The 13,884-nt window shown below is 40.8% G+C and overlaps 1 long non-coding RNA gene across 1 annotated transcript; it reads left to right on the top strand.

The window, feature by feature from the left end:
* Positions 1-3,439: 3,439 nt before the first annotated feature.
* Positions 3,440-5,916, top strand: LOC115585383 (uncharacterized). The gene is made up of 4 exons (XR_003984696.1): positions 3,440-3,583; positions 4,135-4,179; positions 4,452-4,521; positions 5,362-5,916. It is a non-coding gene; the product is annotated as an uncharacterized LOC115585383 (long non-coding RNA).
* Positions 5,917-13,884: the final 7,968 nt, after the last annotated feature.

Below are 13,884 nucleotides of genomic sequence, written 5' to 3'. Positions count from 1 at the left end.
ACGCAAGAGGAGCGTCGTTTGGAGCTACTTCACAGCTGTAAATGAAAACGCTGCAGACTGTGATGTGTGCAGGAAGGCTGTTCACTACTGCGGCAGCACCACAAATGTATTTGAACACGCACACACAAAAAAAAGCATGAGAAAGAGATCACGGAGCTGCAGCAGAGAAGAAAGGTGGAGCAGGAGGAGGAGGAGGGAAATGCCTCATCAGTACCCAGAATCCCCCAACACTGAGACAGACTTCACTGGCAGAGTCTTCAGAGAGGCAATGAATATCCAGGTATGTACCGTGAAATGTCACAATTTGGATTTTGTGGTGGCTAACCCTTTTTCCGTGGCGTTTCTGTGCTTTTGCGGAGGTGCTGTGAAGAGGACGGGCGTGGTCCTCCTGGTCGGCATAGAGCTGCTGACGCCAAGTTTTGTTTGTAGTTTACACGTAACTTTACATCTGATAAATTGGTACAAAAACCTTGGATTTTGATTTGTGACAGTAACTTGTATTCGTGACAGTTGTGCTGTTGTGCAAATGCAAAAAACAACACAGTTCTACATGATGTTGCTTTAAATCTGACACCAGACCACTGAATCTAAATATCTTTCTATCTATTTTTACAGGTAAATTACTTTTGTCCTTTTATTTTCTGCTCATAAACAGTTTATCCCATTTATTCACACAATCATGTACATCAACACTGCGATTTCCTCATAGTTTAATATGGCTGCCAAGGGCATGCAGGAGTCGGCACAGCGTCCTACAAAGCTTTAAAAATAAATCCTGGTCCAGCCTGTACAGTCCTAACTAATACATACGCACACATAAATATGGACATGCAGTATAAGCACATTACAACTTCTTCCTTCCTTCCCTCTCTCACTCACACAAACACACTGGTAAAAAAAAAAAATCCTTCCCTGTCCACTAACTAATGCATGCTGTGAGGGCCTCTCCTCTCCCTCTCCATCATTAATGCTCCTCTGATGTCTGATGCTCAGTGACTGATCAATCCCAGCGTGTCAGAAGCTCCGCAGATATGTCTGATTAGCACATACGCGCATACACAGTCTCACACCCCCTGATTGACATTTCACCAAGGCTAATGAAGGAGACATCTCATAAACTCATTGACAGGGGCTAGCATGATGAGTTACTTAGCACCCCTGATCTCGCTGAGTGAGCCAACGGCGGTTCAGGATCAGGACGATGATTATTTTGGATACATGTCGAGTGCAAATGGAAATCTGAGGACAAGGCCACGTATTTTCCTAAAAAATCAGCTTTTGAGGAATGTTAGGCTTTTTTAAAAACATTTTTGTCCACTATTCACTGGTCCAAGCAGCCAGATGGCCAGACACACTTTAACTCTTGCACCCAAAAATGCTTTTTTACTTCCTGTATATTTTTAAGTTTTGTCACCACAAGTCGTAGCGAGACACATTGATTTGTTCACAGTAGGGTGGGATGCTCAGAAATGCCATGACTTTGTATCTAAGAGGAGCAAGTCATAGGACAGCTTTAAATTGGGTAAAAAAGTTTTAGCCGATTATTTAAAGGCCCTGAAAACTTTCCTCAATCAGCATCTCAGCATCTATGAGTGATGGGGTCACAATACGTTTTGGTTTCATTACCAAGTTGACAGCAGAGAGGTGACAGGAAATGAGGGAAGAGAAAAATGGGGCATGACTTGGAGATCCAAGGAAAGGACTCGAACCAGGAAGCCGCGTTTCATGGTCAACCTCAGGGATTCAAAATTGATTGATCGAAATTAGCTTACTGTTTTAATCATCTAATTGAAAGGCAGTGCCGGCAATTCCGAAAATCGCCAGCAGCTAGCTCACTGGTATCCTGCAGTTGCTTATCCTGTGTGCACAAAGATGATCTACTGACTGGCAGAAGAGGTAACTCTGACAGTGTTTCAGAGATCTTTTATTTATCTGTTTAAGAAGGGAGTTTATTTGTGGAAGAAGAACTGAACTGGAGAGAACTGATATCCTTGCCAGAGATACTGCATTGATTTGTTTGGGAAGAGGTTACTCTGGACAGATTTGAGAGACCAAACGTAACAAGCTGATTTTCTGTCTTTTGTTGAGGACTGCTGATTCCCCGGAGGGTGGTGTTTTTTGTTGAACTCTGGAATATTTATTGTTGGTGGATATTGTGTTTGAACTTGTCCAACCCTAGCCTGCAAAAATCTACCAGGAAAAAGTAAAAAATAGGTAAAAAAAAATATTCAAGTAAGATACTCATGTGTTTTTGAAGAAGAATTTGAAAATGTAGTAAAAGTTTTTGTCAGGGCACATTAACAATGATCGTAACAATTCCAGATGTGATGGTCTAACAATGGCAATGCAAAAAAAGTAATTTAAGTGAAAACTGAACAAAACCGTGACCTTAAACTCAAAAGTTATGTTCAATAGTGGATTCGAAGAAATGAGACACATAGTTTAAACTCAGAAGTTTTTAAGTTCAACGCCACGTGATGCACGGGAGCTAAAAAAGACTTTAAAACTAGATGCTTACATTGCGAAAGAAGCAGCTGTAAAATAGTGGAGTGTCACAACCAACACGAAATGACTCGTTTTACTCTTAGTATTTGAGCCATTCGGTCCACTAAGATTTGGAAGTCAACAGAACAACCGCAGCGTAATTGATTACAGCTCTATTCAAGTTAGTCTGGCACTAAAGGAGAAGTTGTGGCTTGATTGGTGGGAGTCTCTAGTGCTCTACTGCTTTACGGGCCCCCATCACAGAAGATCTGGGTATTTATACACTCAGGAAGTCAAGCCTTTTTAAGCTTCATGCCCCACTGAGCCGCTTTCATAGGACTGAACAGGGGGCCATCTCCAATGCCGTATCCAGATTTTAATTGTTTGATCCGTTCCACTGTCATTTGAAGAAAACTTTGACGGCTGTGTTCCCATGGAAACTGCATTCAGACAGGTCCAGTAAAAGACAGTAGCTCGGAAATAGCGACATGGGGCACTGAGTTTGATGAATTTACTGTTTATCAGACTACAATTAAGACAATAATTAGCTAGCTAACATGCTATTTCCTAACTGTATCAGTTTAACTGTAACTGTATCATCTGTTACTGAGCAAGTTGAGTTATTTCTATAGAATGACTTGACAGTTTGACTCAAGCATAGAGGCTGTATTATGTATTATAATACACCCCCAACTGTATCATTGTACAGAAGGAGACGTTCCTCTACACTGTAAAATGTTACCAGAATTTAACAATATTTTACTGTAATATCACTTTACAGGCTTTAACTGTAATAATCACAATATAATACTGTAATTTAGAATTTTCTGTGAAATTAAGTAAATTACTGTAAAAAAAACTGATGCCAGGTTTTAACAACATTTTACTGTAATATTCCACAGTAAAATACTGTAGTCAAACCATCCTCTGTGATAACATAACAAATTATTGTAAAATTTGAATCGCGCTTGAACCGCACTGCATTGTGGGACCAAGAAGAGACGTCAGGTGGATACGGGTGGATAAGATACTGTTCTCTTACATACATCCATGGTGGATAATGTTACGACCCGACACACACCGATAGAAGAGCTCGAAGGTAAGGTTAACATCATTACATTTTAGGCAGCTTGTAACAACTTTATATTAGTTGTGTGAGTTAATGTTAGTAAGTGAACGATCTTTGGATCAAGGTAACGTCACTTTATGCTCCACTTTTTTGGCTGTTAAGTCATTTCAAAGCCGTTTTTCTCCGCAAAGCTTTGCCTCATAGAGAAGTAACTTATATCTTTGGAAAGTTCAAATTGTGTGTTTTCATCTATTCGTCTCCACATGTCGCTAGGAGGCATAGTGTGTGAGTTATTTGACCGAGAATACGCGATGTTTTTCACCGCGAATTAGCGAAAGTCAAAGCTAAAGTAAGCTAACGTTAGCCTCCAGCTGCAGCAACTAAGTTATTACAAAGCCGTTTTTCTCCACGAAGCTTTGCCTCACAGAGAAGTAACTTATATCTTTGGAAAGCTCAAATCATATGCTTTCATTTGGTGGTCATATCGATGGGAGGAATATGCATGAGTATTTGATCGACTACTAATCTTTTCCAGCTTAAAGTATATGATCTGTCACTAATTGCTCTCCTTTCTTTTTCAGAGGCAGTTTAAACAAGGACAGTGATCCCTGGAGCTGGCTGTTGAGGTAAAAATAGCACATAGAACTGTAAATAATCTGAGAAAATCAAGTGGTTCTCTTCTTGATATTGTACTTTGATCCACCACTGAATGTCTCATCAAACTAGCAAATGACATTTGGATCAAATTAAGCCTATAGTCAGTAATTTAATCGCATTCATTCATATGTTGACACATAACATTTGCTCCGATTAACCTCTAAATCATTAGAACCAGTGACGCGTCTTTTATGCACCATGTTGAATACGCTACAATGCTATGTTATTTCTTATTTTCCAGCCGTGCGCCACAGCCGCTGATGTGCAGAGGACAGTGATATTACCAAGCACCCCCTGCTTGATTGTCCAAGGTAGTGTTGATATCTGGATTTTATATTGATATTTCGAGCTGTATGTGGTTATTTTAAAAATGAACAAAAAAAGTCACTACATGATCATTTCACATAACTTGTTTATTGGTCTCTTGACATGTTTTTTCCCCCAATATTTTATATATAATATTATATTTTTTTTTTCTGAATCGGAGCTTAAGCAGTAGTGCACCAGTAGTTGGTATCTGACTAAAATTTGGTTTGGAACTGTATCACTAAGGAAGCCCCGATAGATCAGCCATCAATCCAAATCATCTGATCTTCAGTATACAGTAAATATGAGATTGGTGAATTCTATTTGTTTATAGTTGCCTATTACAAAATAATTGACACAAGAGTCATTTCTTAGCAGAGCATGCTGCAAACCACTTTTTCCACCCAGCTGACTTTAGCAAACGGACTGTCAACATAACATACATACACACTAACTTGCACATTGATGCTCACATCAATGGAAAGCTGCTTTTAATCAGAGATCTCTATATAGATTGATTGTATTTGTTAAATGTGTGTATCCCGACATGTCCAGTGTCATATTTTTAGCAAGGTGTAAATTTAAGTTCACAAACTGGACTGTTTGCTAACATCAGCTGAGCTACTTGTTAACTGCTTATGTAAATTTGCACCGGGCAGCATTTTGAGTTTTTTAAAGGCTGAAGCTATACAAAAACTGTCATCGTGCTTGGCTTTCAATACTAATTTTTTTGGTGTAGGTCGGATTTAGTTAAAGAAGAAGGGGCACCACTGCATGTGCCTTAGATAAACAATGCAATATTAAATCTGTGAAACTGAAAGTTGTCTTTGCTTTATTGTTTACAGGTGCTTCTTGGGCATTAACCCTGAGATGGGCTCAAATTCAAAGAAGTGTGGAGGCATCAATCGACACGTGAGCACGCTCCAAAGTAAACTTGTTAACTTTGAGTGGTCAATGTAAATATGAAATTGTTACGTAGTTGGCGTAAGAATGTTCATATTGTATATGTTCATAAGTTGTAAATTGTTTATACTGTATTGTTTATACTGTATATGTTTAGAGTTGTAAATTGATGTGTGGGTTGAGTATGGTAACCAATTTCCTGCTATCTATTAATCACAATTTGATATTGATTCGATTTAATATTGATTGATTGATTCATAGATTCAGTTGGTGAAACCAAAGTATGATTTTGATTTGTAACCTGATTACATAACTACCCCAGCCATGTAACACATCAATACTGGTATCAATATTGACATTAGACAGGGAATGAATCAGCACTTAATAGCTGAATCTGCTCTTTAAAAATGAAAATTCATGTTCATGTTTATGTTCAGAGACAGCTCTTGTAAATTGTTGAATATGATAGTTTTATAATTATCAAAAAATTAAAATGAGTATATATTCACAATAAATTACTGTAAAATTACTGTGAAAGTAATGCAACTAGTAGCCAGTAATTTACTGTAAATTTACAGTGAAAAATTTTACAGTGTACTCACAGACAAGAAGCTAGCTAACTTAGCCCGCTAAAGTGACATTAGCCAAAGAGGACATCATTAAAGTTTACATCCTGTCATTGTTTTGTTTTTTTGGTTAGTTATTTCCTAGTTTATTTTGTAGTTATAATCCATTAGTGTCTTGTTGTCACTTTTTACTTCCTGCTCACCTGTGTTCCTAGTGTTCTGTTTCCCTCCCGTGTCCCTGTGCTCCTCCACAGCCTGATCCCCCTCCTGGTCTCACACCAGTCTCGTTAGCACTGCTGTGTTCCTAGTGTCTCTCCACCTGCACCTCATCCCCTCGTTAGTTTAGCTTGTATTCAAGCCTGTGTTGATGCCTCACTCTTTGTTGCCACGCCTGTCCTAGCGCCCGTCCTGTTTTCGACCTTGTGTTCCTTGTCAGTTTCCTTTTGGTTTTCTTGTTTGTCCTTAGTATTTATATTGCATTGGTGTTCTCCTTTGCATGCTTTTTTGTAGCTATAATTGTTGCCTGCCCTTTGTTTACATAGATTTTGGACTTCTCAGCATTTAGGCTCACTTTCGCCTCTGTGTGTGTCTCGCGTCAAAACCTGGCAAGTCACACAAAAAACAATCCAGATGGGTTAATGGCGCAACAAGTAAGAGGAAATATGTGTATATTTGATTTTGGGGTGAACTGTACCTTTTAATGAGACCACAAATGAGTCATTGAGCGCTTGTTTTGTTGTTCTTGTTCCGTCCATGACTCCATTTCCATCCAGTCCACTGCACTGCTCTTCCTTGACAAGCCCTAAACACCCCATGCATAATTCCCCTCCCTCCTAAATATACATTTGAGAAAGTAACAGCTTTGAAAAATCCAATACAGGATTAAACCCGGGGATGTATTTCCTTACAGTTGTTAAAAGTCTGGAGCATGTTTCACTTTGGAGAGCTGCTATATAGGGCACGGCTGTTATCATCTTACAGCGGGTTAATACTTCAGAGTCTATTTTTTTATGACATGACATGAAATTGGATGTATTTCTCTGATATTTACCTTGAAGGTACTGTAAAAAAAAAAAAATAAAATCCTTCCTTCTGGAGGGCTTGTGATCTGCTTGTTATGCATCATGTTACACGTCGAGTAAAGTGTGTCTGAATTGTGTGTATGCTTGCGTGTTGAATGTACGCGTCGGGAGTGACTCGCGCCATTAGAACAATGACAGCTCGCGCGGTGACATCATGTTGGGAGAAGTTTCATGAAAGGCAGCCCGACGAGCGGCTGGTGGAACGAGAGAGAAAAGGTTTCACGATAAAGGGAGCATAAACGAGGGCGGAAGGACGGGGGGAGAGTCGTAGAAATGGAGGAGAGAGGAGAGAAAGAGAGGGCAGATCAAAGCTGTTTTTCTCGCTTTTTTCGTGCCTCTTGATTTGGAGCAGCGGGAGGTTGTGCGATGTGAGCGGCTTCATCCCCAGTCGTAGCTCTCTGGCTTTGGTGTCGTTCAGGGAGATCCACTGTCCCCCCTGGGCTGTATACATGCCAGGCAGGCAGGCAGGCAGGCAGGCGAGCCCTGCACAACCAGGCCACGCAAAACAGAAAGAGAGACACACAGAGAGAGAGAAAAGTTTCTCATCCTACAGAGTCTCGCTTGCTCTCTCTGACTCCTCTCTCTGCTGTCTCTAATACTTCTCAGCACTCCCCCTTTTCTTGCTCCCCTCTCCTCCCTCTCTGAACTTTCATATCTCGAAATCAATTTTTTTTTCTTCCTTTCTTGCTTTTTTTTTTTTACCCCATCAGGAGAACTTTTTGTCCTCCTAGGACAAGAGCACAGCACACTCGCAAAACTTTATACGCAGCCGGGCGGTTTGCAGCACAGCGGAGGTGGTAGCGTTTGTTATAAAACTTTTAGGTGTGTGGGGGGTGATTAAAGCCAGGTTGGCTTTTACGCTTCGCTGAGCTCCTCTCCTCTTTGCTTCTCTTTTTTTTTTCAACCCTTCCCCCGCCTATTTATTCCCCCTCTCCTTTCTTCTCTTGGTGCCGCAACATACAACCGGGCCGTGAGGCTGGAGGGATTTTCTCTCTTGTGTTCTTCAAAAAGAGCAATCGGGGGCAGCCAACAAAAGGGGGCCTCTAATAAGCTGCCCGCATATCACAGCGGAGGGTGAGTCCCATGTTGCGTTGGCAGAATGATTAAAAGTTACCTGTGCCAAATGATTACTGCTGCGGTGCCCCGGGTTCAGCCGCGCTGAACGCAAGGCAGCCTTTTTGCGTAGCCAGCGCTGTTTAATTAAAACACAGTCAAATGAGATTTTGCCACAATAAGGGACGATAATGGGTCAGCTAACTGATAGGGAGCGCTTTATCCGTTCTCATTAACCACTCCCTTGATAGCGTTCGTGTAATGGAGGAGTCCATCACCCCATCTCATTTGGGAGGCAAGAAAGGAGGGAGTGGGGGGAGCGGGGGGGGAGGGGAGGGCAGCATGTTGGAAATAATACAATTAAGAAAATGCTAACACTTTGAGAGTTATTATCCCTGTAGGCAAACGTCATGGGGTGCAGCACAGTACTTCGAGGCACCACCAAAGCTGTAATTGCTATCATACATTCAGCCAGACTCCTGATCTGCTGACACTGATGGGCCCCAGAGTCATTGTCTGTCCGGTTGTCACTTACCATAACACAATCTGGCCCAATTACTGCACACAGTAATTGTACGTCAGGAGAAGCACAACGTGTAGCAGGGAGCGGAAAGGCACCAGTTTGACTTTTCTCACCCAGCACAGATCCTGCAGCCCACTACCTCTGGGGATTATGTCCATATCAGACCATCCTGCGAGTCACAATTTAAGTCCAATTTAAATCAGTGCTGATGTAGGAGGTAGCATATGCAGCAAGGCGGAAATGAGGGGTGTACAACCCCTTCGTTTGCATCAGGTGTGTTGAAGCAGGGAAACCCGGTTTAAGGCATATGTCCTCATAAGATGCTTGCAAAGCTGATATTTTGGATATCTTAAAACCTACATTGTTTACATTCACGGTTGCTAGTTGCTAGCGTTCTTCACTGCCAGTAAACAGAATAGTGTACAACCACTGTTAAGTGCATCATCTGCATGCTGCCAGGCACTTGTGTTCATCCATGTGCACAACATAAGCAATTGCTCCATAGTGGTACTAGAGATGAAAAGCCCATCGAGATAGCTTTAACTTTCATCATTTTATTAAACATAACCACCAGCCTTCCCCAACCATAACAAGATGTTTTTGTTACCCAAATATAACCACACCTTGACTGTAGTTTGTTTGTTCATAAAGTGTTGTTTCACATGCAGATGATATGTTGCAGAAAATGAGAATTGTAAATAAAGCAATGGCAACGTATGTGAAAAAAATAGAATTAGTGTTGGCAACATACGTTTCTGCAAACCACAGATATATTGACACTTTATGTTTCTTGAGATTGCTCTTGCTATTTTATGTTGTGATGTTGCGCTTATGCTCTGGTTAGGTTTAGGCACAATAACCACTAGGTTAGGGTTAGGAAAACACAACATAAAATACCTTTTTTTTTTGTCGCCACAAACACCATAGGCAATTGTCCAAAAGCCTCCCTGAATATGTCCAGTGGTGTCATGCTTAAAACCTTGTCTTGAACTTTGGTCAATGGCTTGGAAGCCTTCTCGTCTGTATTTCCAGCACGTAGCCTAGGAGTCGTACAAATGTGAATGTATCTCGGTGCTGGTGATAGGGTTGTGATCTTGATACCCAAATCAAGGCATCAGATATTAAGTACCAAAATGACAACAGTGCACCTTTTCTCAAAATTGATGATTTGATTTAAATTTGGGAATAAGCCCCCAAAACTTGTAAATTCAAAAACCTAGTCTCAGTTTCTAAAAGTTAAGTGCCAATATTATTTAATGTCATACCTTGTTGTCTTAGTCGCTGTCCTTCATCAAGCTTTGTAATGAACATGCCTAAAATGCATTTCCGCTGTGAAATGTCTCAAAACACATCCTGACAAAAAGGACCGCAGCAAATGAAAGAGGCAGAACAGAACATTGGAGTCACTGTGGATCAGCGGTCTGGCTGAATGAGATACGTTTCTGTGCTGGGAGTGATCCAGCACGTTGGAACAGTGCATCTCCAACAGTGTCGGATGTCGTTGAAAGAAATATGCATTTGATGACCAGTAGCTGCCACCGATGACACCGAGTTCACATCCTCTGAGTATTTTAAGAATTTGTGTTTTAGCAACAAATGGGAATTATTTAATACAGCGAGATTGAGAAGAAGAAGAAGGAAAAACAAACAAACTAAAAGTATATTGTTGTATACTATTGCCGGATTTGAGTACTACACATTTTCTTTTTTCATTTTGACATCATCTAGGCCGACCTTTACGTAAACAGCAGAAAGCTTTAAACTGACTTGTCTGTGTTGGGTCAAATAGTAGCATATATATGAACATAAAGCGGGAAGTGAACATTCAGCTTTATCGTCATTATAAAATACAGGATTGCACAATGTACAGCAGTTAATGATTTCACAGAATAAAATTAATGTTGTTGTTTCTTCTCGGAGTGGTGAGTTATGTGTTGGGATGGAAGGCTCATGCCCTCCGCATATCTCAGCAAATCCTGCCTAAAGCAGCGTTAATGGCCTTGAAGGTTAAATGCTGGATTAATTCCCTGAAAGCAGCACATGCAGGTCAATAGGTAAGATAACATTTTGTTGAAAGGCTTTGTTTAGTTTGCAAGAACTTTATAATAAGAGTTGGGGGAAAAAAAAAAAAAGTCTTGTGTCTCACTTCCTTGGTCTTAAATCTGTTTCTCAGTGGGAGTGAAGTTAGCACTTCAAACAGCAGAACTCTCACTTTAAACCAACCCGAAACATCGTGAGTCCTTGGCACTTACACTGCCAACACAGAACAAAACACTTTGTCTTTTCAGAACATCGGCTGACCCTAGAGAGTGCACTTGGCGTCAGCCTTCGTACGCCTCTAATTCATGAGACGGCTCATTGTGTACACATGGAGGGTCACTTATGACTCTGACCTTGAGAGAATGGTGTGAAAAGGGACAAATGAATTGCGAAGGAGCCGTTTGTGGTTTTGTAATTGACAAAAGAAAAAAAAAAACTAAGGATTTTGAGGATAGGGAGGATGTAAAGAGAGTGGAGTAAGTGAAGGAGGCAGCCTTGGACTAATAGAAAGAGAGAAACGTACATGGTAGAAAATCCAACTTTTTAGTCCTGGAGTCAGTGTTAACACTTTATGTGAGGTTTTTTTTTTTTTTTTAATTGTTCCAGGTTCATTGTATCACTAAGATCTTGAAATACAGTTCATCAAAAGACATCACACTAAAATAAGTTATAAAATAATAAATGTGATTAATTGTAATCAAACCACTGATGAAGCCCAGTGCAGACAAAAGATTCGCTACAAAACCGTTCCAGAGCGTTGCAGGGGAAATTTGCAGCAGTGCAAACGGACCCGTTGGTGTTGCCTGGGACTCAGCTTGTCGAGTCGCCGGTAGCTGGTTATAGAACATAATGCATGTAATCAATGTAATCAGCACCTACTGCTTAATTGACAACTCCACTGCTTCTCCTCAACACTGCTCGCCCTCTCTCAACCATACCTCTTTCCACCGCACTCTCTCCGTCTCTTACACACCCACACTATGATGCACACGCCTTTTCATAGCAGGTCTCCCGCTATCACAATGTGCACATTCATATTTTAAGCATTACAAAACACATCCAACTATTTAAAAGCCTGAAAAGCTGGCGGTTAACACAGAAGTACGGAGAGATTTTGCAGTTGAGATGATACATCTTGCCTGGTCGCATTAGTGTGAACCGGCAGGTTTTCTTTACTTTGAGGCCGACACATAGCAAGAAGCTGCAAATTTCCTCTCCACCGAGTTCATATTACGTGTTTACAGACCAGACATTAAAATCTGGAGGGGGAGGGTGGAGTCACAGACAAGACAGCCGCCAAGCCAGTAACCACTGTTCATGACTATGTTTCAACATTTGTAAGGGTCAAACCCCTGGATAGGTTTTGATGTGGGACCACATTGTTTTAAAATTTTGCAAGCCCGGCACCACTGGATGTATTTAAGGACACGTCATTACACCTTCCAGCTGTGCTTGCGGTTGGAAGAACGCACATTTTTGATGGGAAGTCAACAAAATCTGGTGTTTTTCACGATACGTAGGGACGTCTCCAGCTGTTTATGGTAACCAAAGGAGGTAATTTAAGCCATAACATGATATTTTCCTAACCCTAATCAAGCGTTTTTTGTTGCTTAACCTAACCAGAGCGTAGGTAACATGTTGTTACCACACAGAATTGAAAACTGAGCCTAACTTTCAACATATCTGTGGTTTGCAGACACCGCCAACTGCCAATTATTAACTCGGGCAATTGAGTTGCAACTCCTGTAAGCTATAAAAGACCACAGTCACTATTGTCTTCAGAGACAATAGTGACTGTGGTCAGATGGAATTGGGGACTGAGGGATCCAATGGTGACAAGTTTTTTTAAAGGTTTTTGAAAAGTTAACAATGAGAGGTACACACACAAACACCTCTCCAGGATCACACAGACTGTATCACTGGTGTAAGCTCATCCCACTCACTAACTAGTTCCAGCTTTTTCTGTATTTTGAACACGAGGAGTTTTCAGTACAATCTGCAAAAAAAACTGGTAGAAACAAGCCACATAAAGCCTCTCCCCTCCTCTGCTGAAGCTTGTAAAATGAGACGTGACTAACGCGGTCCTCGAGTCGAGGCTCCGCCGTTTCGTTTATTCAAGGCCACACCAAGAGAACAAGTGTTCTATGAGTGCACACTAAATTACCCTTCTTTGTGAGCTGCGGTATTTTAGAGCTAATTGTTTGTACTAATTCTCTTTCTAATTCGCCACCTCCCCCTGCCTGTTATTATCAGAATCATTAGGCAGAATCATTAAGCGTTCAGGAGCAGCATGCCTGTTCTACCTTTGTGCGAAGCAACTGCACTGAACTGCACTAAACATCTACTCGGCTGCTTCAGAGTCAGTCAACTGATTTTCAAATTAAAGGACAAAAGGTTGACGACATGAAGGTGTTTATGTTCTGATGATCTGATGCTCACTTGCCTCCTTGGGATTATTCATGTTTATTTGGCAGTGTTTTGTCAATGTCACAAACTAATTTCACTTGTTTCCACTGCAGTTAAATCCCTTTATTATTAAGCAGCATCGATGAGATGTCACTTGATTAACAATAAATTGTTTCTCAGGCCTCTTCGCATAAATAAATTCTAAACTTAAAAAATAAACTGCTTTTCTTACTACCTTGATGAAACCGCTTCGAACAGACTGACTCTGATTCTGATTTGTATTTTATCTGCTGCCTCGTCTTTATCTTTAGTGTGTGACAGTTTCCCTCTACTAGCCTACATAATGATCTCTTTGGGGAGATTTCTTGATAGAGCGAAGACAAGAGGATATAAATAAAGCCACGAAGGAAAAACTAGTTCAGCCTTATTTAGGATTACAGACATATATGGGGTGTTTGACAACTTAACATGTGCTATGCCTCATCTGTGAAAAATACACAGGATTACAAGAAAGAGCTCCGTACGATATGTTGTTGGTAGCACTCAGCGCTTTGTGAAATGACAACTGACAACTTTCAGAGGCATAAACAAAATAAAGGTATGTTTGGTACAAGTTGTCATCAAAGTTATACACAAAATATATTTTTTGTAAGAGGTGATCTGTTAATTTTGGAAACGTTGTTTACTATTCCAGTAAATCCAGACGAACCTCTGATGCAACCTATGAATGGGAGATAAACATGTCTGCCCGGCTCATAAAACCCTTTGGTTCAGCTGTCAGTCACAAAGCTAACG

This window comes from Sparus aurata, chromosome 7, assembly GCF_900880675.1.
Source record: "Sparus aurata chromosome 7, fSpaAur1.1, whole genome shotgun sequence".
NCBI lineage: Eukaryota > Metazoa > Chordata > Actinopteri > Spariformes > Sparidae > Sparus > Sparus aurata.
Note: the sequence above shows the minus strand (reverse complement) of the source record. Positions and strands in the feature narration are given on the sequence as shown.